Source organism: Rutidosis leptorrhynchoides, chromosome 4 (assembly GCF_046630445.1).
Source record: "Rutidosis leptorrhynchoides isolate AG116_Rl617_1_P2 chromosome 4, CSIRO_AGI_Rlap_v1, whole genome shotgun sequence".
Lineage (NCBI taxonomy): Eukaryota > Viridiplantae > Streptophyta > Magnoliopsida > Asterales > Asteraceae > Rutidosis > Rutidosis leptorrhynchoides.
Genome location: NC_092336.1, coordinates 80,701,016 through 80,712,621, shown reverse-complemented (window position 1 = coordinate 80,712,621; position 11,606 = coordinate 80,701,016). Strand labels below are relative to the sequence as shown.

General features: G+C 35.5%; 1 non-coding gene across 1 annotated transcript; it reads right to left on the bottom strand.

Moving 5' to 3' along the window:
* Positions 1 to 11,024: 11,024 nt before the first annotated feature.
* Positions 11,025 to 11,131, bottom strand: LOC139845691 (small nucleolar RNA R71). Its single transcript, XR_011758454.1, has one exon. It is a non-coding gene; the product is annotated as a small nucleolar RNA R71 (small nucleolar RNA).
* Positions 11,132 to 11,606: the final 475 nt, after the last annotated feature.

The following is an 11,606-nucleotide window of genomic DNA, read 5'->3' as shown; positions in this document are numbered from 1 at the left end:
TGCGTTTATAGTAAAATGGACGGGTCGTTTCAGTTGGTATTAGAGCAGAGGTCTTAGCGAACCAGAAATTGCATTAGTGTGTCTGACCGGTATTTGTTAGGATGCATTAGTGAGTCTGGACTTCGACCGTGTCTGCATGTCAAAAGTTTTGCTTATCATTTCTTGTCGGAAATTATCTGTTTATCATCTTAAGTCTAGACGCGTCTTACTGCATTTATTGCATAGATAGTGTATAGACAAATTTTATATCTTAAGCATATCTATTACAGTAAACTCTGTCTAACATCTTCCGTAAAATCCTTTGTAACTTATGGGATTCTGGTATTATAAATACATATGTAAATTATGTATTGAGGAATACCAAACTAGTCCTATAATTTATTTCATTTCAAAAATATTTTCCCTACTCTGTACGAGATGAATCCTTCAACTGGTACAAGTTCATCGGATTCCAACAGCTATTCCGATATGGATATTCACTTGAGCTCCGAAAGCAGTGTAACCGAAATGGATCAACCGATTAGCCATCATCTATTCTGGATGGATTAGGGATGGGTTCGTAGATGACTCAGTCAATGGAGACGAGAAGAAGGCGGTCCTTTCCACCCACCAAATTTCCCTCTCGGCGAAGAACCTGAAGCATTTACCCGCGAACCAGTCCGAAACACCATTTTCACCCTCATTTCCAAAGTATCTCGCCACGATTATATATTATCTAAACTTCTAGATCTTATTCATCCGCTGGTTCTAACCGCCAATCATTCCGGTGTACTAGAATAAGTCAACGAGCTTCGCGCTATGGCTTTGGAGAATATGATGCAGAACTTACAAGCATCACAAGCTCCACAAGCACCAACTGAACCACCCGTATCCACACCAATAGTACCATTACCACCACCAACAACATCCGCATCGCAAGCCCCAACATCACAATCTGTCCCACGAGCATCAACGTCATACGCCCTGTAGATACCAAGGAATACCAACAACATCAAACGATGAAGTATTGATTCATAACTTCATCGGAGAAATATTCTACATTGATTATGTAATCTCTAAAGTTTTAGAGATTATTTATTCTAATCATAACTGTAAATCAAGATGAGTGGATGGATAGAGATGATAGAGGGGAGAATAGAAACCCTGACAGGAATGGTGCGTGCGTTACAATATAGACTTGTTATACAAGCAGCACCAGCAGTACCGACAGCATCACTAGTACCAGCAGCACCTACAACATCACAAGCTCCGCCAGTTCCATAATCACTGACATCATCACAAATCAACAACGAGCATATTGTATCAACGAGTTATGAAGTATTAACTCATTCCCTCTGAAAAATTTATATTTATATTTATATTTATATTATATATATATATATATATATATATATATATATATATATATATATATATATATATATATATATATATATATATATATATATATATATATATATATATATATATATATATGAGTTTTTAAACCACAATATATCTTTTCGTACTAAGCTATTACGTGTGAATGTTAAAGGGTAGATACTACTCGGTTAATTCATATTACTAATATGCTATGATGTACATCCTTCGTTAATGACTTAACAATCATTAATTATAATCTCTGCTTCAACTTAATAGATTCCATTTCATAATAAACCAAGTGTATTATTCGAGTACGTGTTAGATTTCACACTTTCATTTTCGATGTACTCGAAACTTTCTAGAAAACGTCATTCGTGTCTTGCGAAGTTCACAAGAATTCTACGAACACCAACATCAATCACCGAGGAAATATCAATAAAAATGAATAATAAAGTATTGATTCATAATTTCATTTACGTTGAAGAAATACTCCGCAAAAATTATGTAATCTCTAAAGTTTTAGGGGTTATTCATTCTAGCTCCAGCAAAAATCAAATGAGTTTAATAGTATATTAACTCATTAAATCTATATTACATCTGCAGAAAATATAAAAACATATATTTTCATAAAGACTGTAATAAAAATTCTCTTGTACAAAATATTACTTGTGAAACTTTAACGGGTAGGTAATACCCGAGAATTATACAAATTCACAATTAATATGTTATACTGTACATTCTTCAATTCTGATTCAATAATCGTTAACCATACTCACTACCTTCACAACAATATACATTCTTTCATAGAAACCAGAACAACCATTTTCATTCAAATTCAATTACATAATCTGGTTTTGACAGATCAGAATCCAAGTCAAGATTAAACAGATGACATCACTCTTAGATTCCTACATCCTTCAAAATCATACTTTAAATTCAAACTATACTAGAACATCACTTTTATTTACAAAACTCATAAAGATATTCGTATCATTCAAGATTCATGATGAATTCATTATACGGATATTGACGATGACAACCTGCGTCTAAACCCTTCAAATTTCTTGAAAACACCTCAACTAAGGAACAATCGAGAGAATGAACCAATCACACGATACATACGAAGAATATATGCATATAGATATGCATCCGGAGGACACTTGGAACCTAAGCAAAGGTTCAACACATATCCGTGTGAGATCCTTTAGCATTATTATTACCCAAAATAACTTTACAGTCCCTTTTCAAAATAGCGAATTTTGTCACAGCTCCAACAAGACAACTTCGAATTTTCATCTGGAGTAGCCTTATTATAACCTTGATATATACGTTGTCTTTTCACCATCGTTACCGGGGAACCTTTTATATTCCACCGCATTAGTAGTAAGCTTGCCAGCAACTTTATTGCTCTTTGAATTAAATCTCTCTGAAAGATCACTATAAAACCTTGTCATGTACCCATCTACATCTTGTAACAATAATTGCCATACCAAACCCCAGGAAGCATCAATAATTATTCTTGAATCTCACATCATTTCTGCATATACATATAACGTTATCTCCTGGAATTATAATTCTAAAATCCAGAATAGCACTTCAGCCTACGAATCAATACTATGAAGTTTTGAAAAAGCTGAATGAAGCAGCAGAAACTGTAAACAACCATAACAGTTAAAAGTTTATGATAAAGAATATTGTGTTAGCAAAGTACAGAAAAAGAGAAGGTTTGGAACTGAAAAACGGATTGAGCAAACCCTGAAGGAGGCTGTGGAAAAATCACAAGGACTAAATCTGCCTTCAAAGAATCTAAATGATTCATTGTCTACTGAAGTCTTTAGCGAATACCTTGCTCCTTACTCTAAACCCTTGTGGACAATATTCTTCATCATCCTCCGATCTTAGATATTCTAAGATATCATCATATCTTTCATTATAAATATCCTCGATATTTCTAAAGATATTTTCATAACCATTCTTATCTGAAATCATTTATCTCCTCGCATTATATGTATCACATCATAAAGGAAACTATTTTAGTTTCTAAACATCTGAAACCTCTGAGTGTAAAGTATGAATGTTTTTGAAGTAATGTTGAGAACTGAAGCATGAGCTAGTATAATATAATGACACTTGATCAACGTGATTATATTACCGTAAGTCATGCTGAGTTTCTAATAGAACGTGATGATTCACAGATCATAATGTCATCATGTGCCATGATTACATGACTCTTACATTCTATCTAATATATAAACATATCAAGAATATAATTTCTTGATAGTTTTATCTTTTCTCTTGAATTCTGGTAAGTTAACCAATCAAGATCGTACTATTACAATTTCTCTCTTATAACATTAGTCATGTTCATTCGAAACTCCATACCTACGAATTCTGGACCATTACTCGCTTTACTTAAAATCGAGAAGAGAAAACAAAAGCATGAAGCTTCGAAATAGGATTAGGAGTATAAATCACAGCAAATGTGTGACGATCGGTCCAAATCCATATGGACGAACACGTCATTCATTGATTTCATTGCGAGGTATTTGACCTCTATGATACGTTTTGTAAACATTGCATTCTTTTGAAAAGGCACACCATAAATGAATATTTAAATCAAAGGTTTTCGACATCTAATGATTTCTACATATAGACAATCACCATAAATAATAGTTTACAACAATACTTCCATTGACCATGCAGTCAAAATAAGATACATGGTGATGATTTGGTGAATGCAACGTTTCCTTGAAAAATATGTCATGCAAGACTCCATGCACATAGCTTGTCTAACATCTAAGCAAATAGCGGAAGACTTCTAGGAAACCTGAGAATAAACATGCTAACAAGTGTCAACACAAAGGTTGGTGAGTTCATAGTTTTAGTGTTTCGTATAATCTGTATATAAAAGTGGATCACAAGATTTTAGTTGTTTCATCCAGAAATGTTTATCAAAATATTCTACGAAATTGAGCACCCTGGTAACTAAACTTTAACGTATATATAATTTGTACCCTTTGTATAATCATCTTAATAATACACGCAAACCAACGTGTACGCTTCTCAAATAGCATACGTCCGTTAAAAGGCTAGTGCTCTAGCTCGGACGGGCATATCAAGCCCTATGGATCCATATACTACTACTCGCGCCCACCAGTTCTTATAACTGGCAGTTACTAGTTACCAAAGCTAAGGGATTTTCGGTTCAAACTCAGTGTAGAATTTAGTATGTACTTGTATCCATTGCGTTTAAAATAAAATGCATGTATTCTCAGCCCAAAAATATATATTGCAAAAGCAATTAAAAAGGGATCAATGAAACTCACGCATATAAATCTAGTATTTTTAGTATTTATAAACAGTCGCATGTATTCTCAGCCCAAAAATATATTGAGTAAAAGGGATCATATGAAACTCACGCATATAAATATTGTATATCGGTTAATAAAGCATTTGCATGTATTCTCAGCCCAAAAATGTAGAGAGTAAAAGGGATCATATGAAACTCACGCATATAAATATTGTATATCGGTTAATAAAGCATTTGCATGTATTCTCAGCCCAAAAATGTAGAGAGTAAAAGGGATCATATGAAACTCACGCATATAAATATTGTATATCGGTTAATAAAGCATTTGCATGTATTCTCAGCCCAAAAATGTAGAGAGTAAAAGGGATCATATGAAACTCACAGTTTAATATTGATATACAATATTGCAGGAAAGCACGTAGACGCATCGGAGATGATAAACACGAGGTTTGATTCACAAAAATACCCCCGAACATTACCCATAATTTCCTTGGCAATAACCCATATTTTCCTTAGCTCTAGCTCGCTCGGAAACTCGTTTTGAAAATTACTTGGACATCACTCCGTCGTAATATTTTTTTGTACATTATTATTTTTGTATCGCAAAAATAATAACACTAATAATAATAAAAAAAAAATAATAAGATTAATAATAATCTTATTAATAATAATAATAATAATAATAATAATAATAATAATAAATAATAAATAATAAATAATATTACGGAGTATATATATATTTGTGTATGTGTGTGATTTAAATCGAGCGAAAACACTGAAATTTATAGATGTGGCCTGAAATCTGGAGTCATGCGACTCGCATGGAAATGGCCTTCTGGCCATGCGACTCGCATGAGGACCAGGGACAGCTCACATTGTTTTGGCTCCTAGCTTGTCGACATAATATAAAATAAATATAAATATAATATATATAATTTAAATTAATTAATTATATATTATATTAAATTCACGTGCATAGTTGACTTGTAATTTTTGTTCCGATAAGTCGTACGTTGTCACTCGACTTATGTCCCGGTTCCGGTTTTTCGAACGCCCTTTCGTACGCTGAGAAAACTTGTACTTTACGTTTCGTGAATCGTACCTTTGTCAAAATATAGTCTTAAATCATCCATAAAATATACCACTGTAGCAAAGTTACTGTAGCAAAGTCAATTTTTACTGTAGCAATTCACTGTAGCATAGATCTACCGGGTTTGACAACCCCAACCGGGCTAGTCGCTCTAGTATCGTAAACGGTTGCATAGTACTTCTTTTTTACTACACTTGGTACAGTGTAGGGAGATTTCATAATAAAGGGAATATGCTACATTAATGGTTAAGTATGGTTACCGAAGCGCTCAACAACTTATAGAATACTTTTATACACTTGCGAGTGTACATATATTTATAACTATGAAATCTTGTGGTCTACATTTATATCGATGCTAAACCTATATATCTCACCAACCTTTGTGTTGACTGTTTAAGCATGTTTATTCTCAGGTCCTTAAGAAAGTCTTCCGCTGTTGCATTATCTGAGCAAGCTGTGCATGGAGTCTTATTTTTTTTAAATGAAGTGTTGTATTCAATAAAACCTTTGTCATGTATTATATTCGACTGTTATGTCACGTGTGTAGTATTTGGAAACCGATGTATTATGGGGATTATTTCTTAAATAATCGCCCACTTGTTTAAAACATGCATTATGTATAATAATGGTGTGCTTTTTATGAAACGAATGCAATATTTTCTAAAACGTATCATATAGAGGTCAAATACCTCGCTATGGGACCAATGAATAACGTACTGCGTTTAAAGTAAAATGGATGGTTCGTTTCATGTGATGATAAAGATCAACTCTTCATCATCTCATATGATGAAGATGCATAAACTTGTGTCAAAAGGACAAAGGTTGAAGCTTTATTGTGTTTATGCAATAAAGAGGCAACCATGATGTTCAAAACTTGTAAAATGTTAGCTTTTACTCTTAGTTGTGTGTTTATAGTTGAAACTTAGTCAAAGTGATGCTAAAATATCAAAGAGTTGTACACTTGAAGCTTACACGCATCAAGGATGAGAACCGTAATGAGCATCAAGCACCAAGAAACCTACCGGAGCACTTGTTTGCTATTTTTCAGGGTTTGATCAGACTCCTAGGACTTCTGAAAAATTGATTTTCAGATAGTTCAGCTCGAGTAGATGAATTTTCGTTTAGGACTCTCGCGCTTGAACCGTCACCACGGTCAAACGACATCGAGTTAGGATCTGAAAATTGGACAGCGGTTAGAGGACTCACATACGGAGCCTTGGCCACTGACCACACGTCTTTTTGATTTGTATAAAGGTCGTAACAACTGTCCGAAGTCAGCCTATTGTTTCGATCTCTATTCTTGTTGAAAACTTACTTTAGCTTTTACGAATGATGATGATGATGATGATGATGATACTTAAGACTTAATTTATTTACTTTTAAACTTTTGGGGACAATTCACTGACCTAGTAACCTTTGACTTAGGTTGAGGACCTTTTGGATCGACCAACTTACTTGTTTGGACCGACTTACTACTTGCTTACACTGTCGTATCGATTTTACCGCACATTCACTGTGAGTTATAGCTTCCCTTTTTTACTTTACTATTTTTGGGACTGATAATACATGCACTTTTTATGTTTTACATACTAGAAACGAGTACTTAAACTTTATATATGTGTGAATGATATAACGACACAGAGATTCCCCTTAGCACGGTAACGTTTAATCATTGGTTTTTGAACTGGTGAACGCGAATATTAGATATGAATCCATAGGGTTTGACATCCACACTCGGGCTAGTTGCGCTAGCATTTAACAGGTGTTTGATACTTCGGGAACATACGCACTCGCCAAGTGTACTCTTAGGGGGTATTATTATTACGTTACGTTTTGTTAAGTCTCGAACCAAAACTCAATTTAACATAACTCATGAACCGAAAACATTCAAAACGCATGCCATACATCTTTGGAAAGGTAATTTAACGAGGAACACAACTAAACACTTTTCATCAAGCAAAAAAAATCATTTACAATAACCAAATTCTCATCAAGTGATCATTAAAGGTTCATTATCCAAGTTTCAAGTTCATAAAATGCATAAGATGATTCGGGAAACCAATTTACACATACGATATGCCGTTTCAAAGGTAATTAAACATACAATACAACTAAACACTTACTAACAATGTTTCATGGCATTTAAAGCATTAAAAGTTCATTTTAAAAGCTATCAAACCCTAACTAAGAATCACAAAATGAATAATCATGTTAGTGATGTTTTCTGATATCGGCCAAAAAGTCACGTTTTTACCCCCGATATTGAGCCCTAAAACCATAAAGTTCCAAACTTTATCACCAAAATAATCACTTTGTTGGTTAATTTGGTAGATTTAGTCATTACAAAGGCTATGTTTCAAGAATCACTAAAAACGGATGAGAAACGAGGAAAAACGAGCAAAACCGGCTAAGACGATTAACTCGCGTTTAAATAACTTATTTTATAATTTTTGTAAAAGTTTAATTACTTAAAATCATGTTGTAGGATATTCAATTACGAACGCGTGGGCGCAAGAATCGTCAAAAACGGAGCTAAAACGAAGATTCTAGAGCGAAAACGGTGAAAGACAAGAAATCAAGTTACGATCCAGTGAATCAAGGCTGACCAGCACCAAATACGGCCTGCCAGTGCACCCTGCCATACGGCCTGCCAGTATGCATACGGCCTGCCAGTGCACCTTGCCAAACGGCCTGTCAGGCGTTTTTCAGGAAAAACGGCCTGCCAGGCGTTTTTTGGCCAAAAATTACAATTTTGCCCTCAAGCTTTGCTTATAAAAGGAGGGTTTCATTTCTCATTTCAACACACCAAAAACACACCAATTCCTCACTTCTCTCTCTAAATATCTCTCTATAGTCCCTCTCTAGTGATCTATAGGAGATTAGTTCTCTCTCTACTTTCTCTCTCTAGTTTCTAGAGAGAGAAAAGTACAGAGATTAGGAAATGTAATTATCTCTCTATTGTCGCTCTCTAGTGATCAATAGGAGATTAGTATGTAGTTAGTAGTAGAAGCTTTCAAGCATTGTAACGCTAAGGATGTTATGAAGTAATACAAGTGTTATTCTGCCGACATTATCCGGTACTATCTATCCTTTTCTTTTATTAATCCATCATAATGTTCTTGTTTGATGTTTGTGATTTATAAATGATTGAAATGCTTGTTGCCATAATGTGTGAGTAATTGCTTAATTGTTTGCCATGATTTAATAATGTTAGTTAGGGATGATTATCGTTTCATACTCGCTTTCTGTCTATGATATTAAACCTCGTTATTATCGTCCTTCCACCAATAAACGTGATTAAAACCTGTTATAAAGTCGACATTATAAAGGTAATTAGTTATCTGTGTTTATACATTGGTCAAGGTATGAACCCATCGGAAATACTATAAAGTACATGGGGAATTACCATAGGGCCAGATCAAGACATTGGTCAAGAGTATAAGACTCGAGGAAATACTGTTACAACAGTAGAGTACAGTGTTGATGTACTATATGACCACTTGGGCATGGTCAAAGTTAGAAGCTATGGAACCACTATAAGTCTAGTACATGGTGGATAACTAAGGGATTTATTGGTTAGATTTAAGTAAGGGCTGGTTTAAGTCATAAATGGGAGTTTAACGCACTACAATACAAACTAAGCTTATAAATCTTAAGGATGACTGAGAACTATCGGATGTTCTAATTTGTCTACAAACCCTTAGATTTTACCAAACCATTGACAGAAAGGGATTCGAAACACAATCATAACCACTCACTTGGGTGATACACTAAGGTGTTAAGAAAGATTGGATATTCTATATGTATATGGCTATGCTACTTTATTCGTGCGCTCAAGGTATGCACTGCTTCCAAGATGGGCCGCTTATATCCTTAAACTGGATAAAGCGTCGGGAGTTGAGCATAGTCCATCCGATCAGAATCTTCAAAGCTTAGTTCCTCGTGACATGCTAACCGGGAAACCGCTTAGTAGGGAATCTAGTGTTCACACCAAGGTATATCTGTCCAAGGAGTGTCTCATAATCATCCCGACACTACGTTATCTTAAATCATGGTGAACCACGTCTTCTCTGTCTTTAGTTGTTGCATGCTAGCTAGCTTATTTTAATTATATTGCTTTGCTTTAATATTTTAATTACAATTATATAAACAAATCAACCCAACTATTGCCTTTACACAATTTGATATTCCGAATAAAGTGGTGTCTAGAATAAACCGGTTGGACTTGGTTATTGGATTTTCCGAACAGTGGCCAATTTATTGGGACCAAAAGGATCCTGCCTCTCCACACAAGGTGTACCTGGCCACTAGTCTTGGATACTGAATTGTGTACAAACCCATCTTAATCACTAAATTATCTAGATAAGCTCCGTTTCAAATTCGACCGCTCAAGGAACGACCCTAGGTCATATTTGCCCTTGCTAACCCATAGGAAGGAATAATATATTTAGGCCCAGCATATATAAATTAAACATTCAACTTCTTCTCTTGGTATCCTGAATTGACGTTTTGCGACCTAACGACACTGCATAAATAAACCTTCCGATTTGGGCATATCACGGGGTAGTTAAGTTTTTTTGGCGCCGCTGCCGGGGAGCGGTTGTACGATTTGGAGCCTGTTTAGATTAGTTAATTTCTAAGAGATCCTTTTGACCGAGGCTAGCTTTGTCAGAAGTTACTAGTTTACCGTAGTTAGGTTAGATAATATTAGCTTAATTTAGATTAATTGAAAAGTTTAAAATGGACTTCCTTATTAGTGAACCTTTAGGATGGTTTAACCTACTTAGACCGCTAAGAATTTTTCCGACACATCCTTTCTTCTATCCGATATCATACATTGTACCCATCCGACGAGATCCACACTTACCTGCCGATAGTTTGACGATGGCCGCACGCATCACTCTCGCTGACATCACCAAACCCTCGTTAGAAGGACGAGGAGGACCGATACTCTATCCAGAGGTTAATGGAGCGTCTTTTGTGCTTAAGCATAGCATCATACAACTCATTCAGAATCACTGTCTATTCGATGGCTTACCAATTGATGATCCCAACTCTCACTTAGATAGATTCCTCTCTTTATCCAACTCATATAAGCAAAACGGGGTTGAACAAGATGTAGTTCGTCTGTATCTGTTCCCCTATTCCTTAACTCTTCATGGAAAAGCCTGGTTTGAGGGGTTAGAACCCAATTCTATCACCTCATGGGAGGAAATGGCAACAACTTTGTTAATCAAGTACTTTCCCCCATCAAAACAAATCAGACTTAGGAATGACATCGTAAACTTTCAACAAGAATACGATGAATCACTCTACACCGCATGGGAAAGATTCAAACACTTGCTTCGAAGATGCCCGAATCATCGTCTTGAGAGCTCTGATCAGATTTTGACCTTTTACAAAGGTCTGAATCAGAACAACAAGTCTACTCTTGATGCTGTTTCTCAGGGTAACTTCATGAACTTCACTACTGACGAGGCCTGGAGATTGATCGAGGAGATGACTATGCACTATCACAATTGGAACACGGAATAGTACATTTCATCAGCAACACCGCTTTCCGCCTCCGATCCTATCAAAACCATAAAATATCTCTCAGAACAAATAGAAAACCTCACCAAAGAAGTTGGAGAGCTAAAGAAACTCCTGCAACATGTGTCTCAAGTGCAATTATGCCAGAATTGTACTGACCCACATCTGGCCAAGGTATACGAGGCAGAATATGAGGACTCTGTTGTCTACACTGATAAGATCCTAGCTCATCCACACAACCCACCCACTAAACCCATTACCCCACCAGAGATAAGTCCAGACGATGTCCTACTGCGAATCATCAACATGATC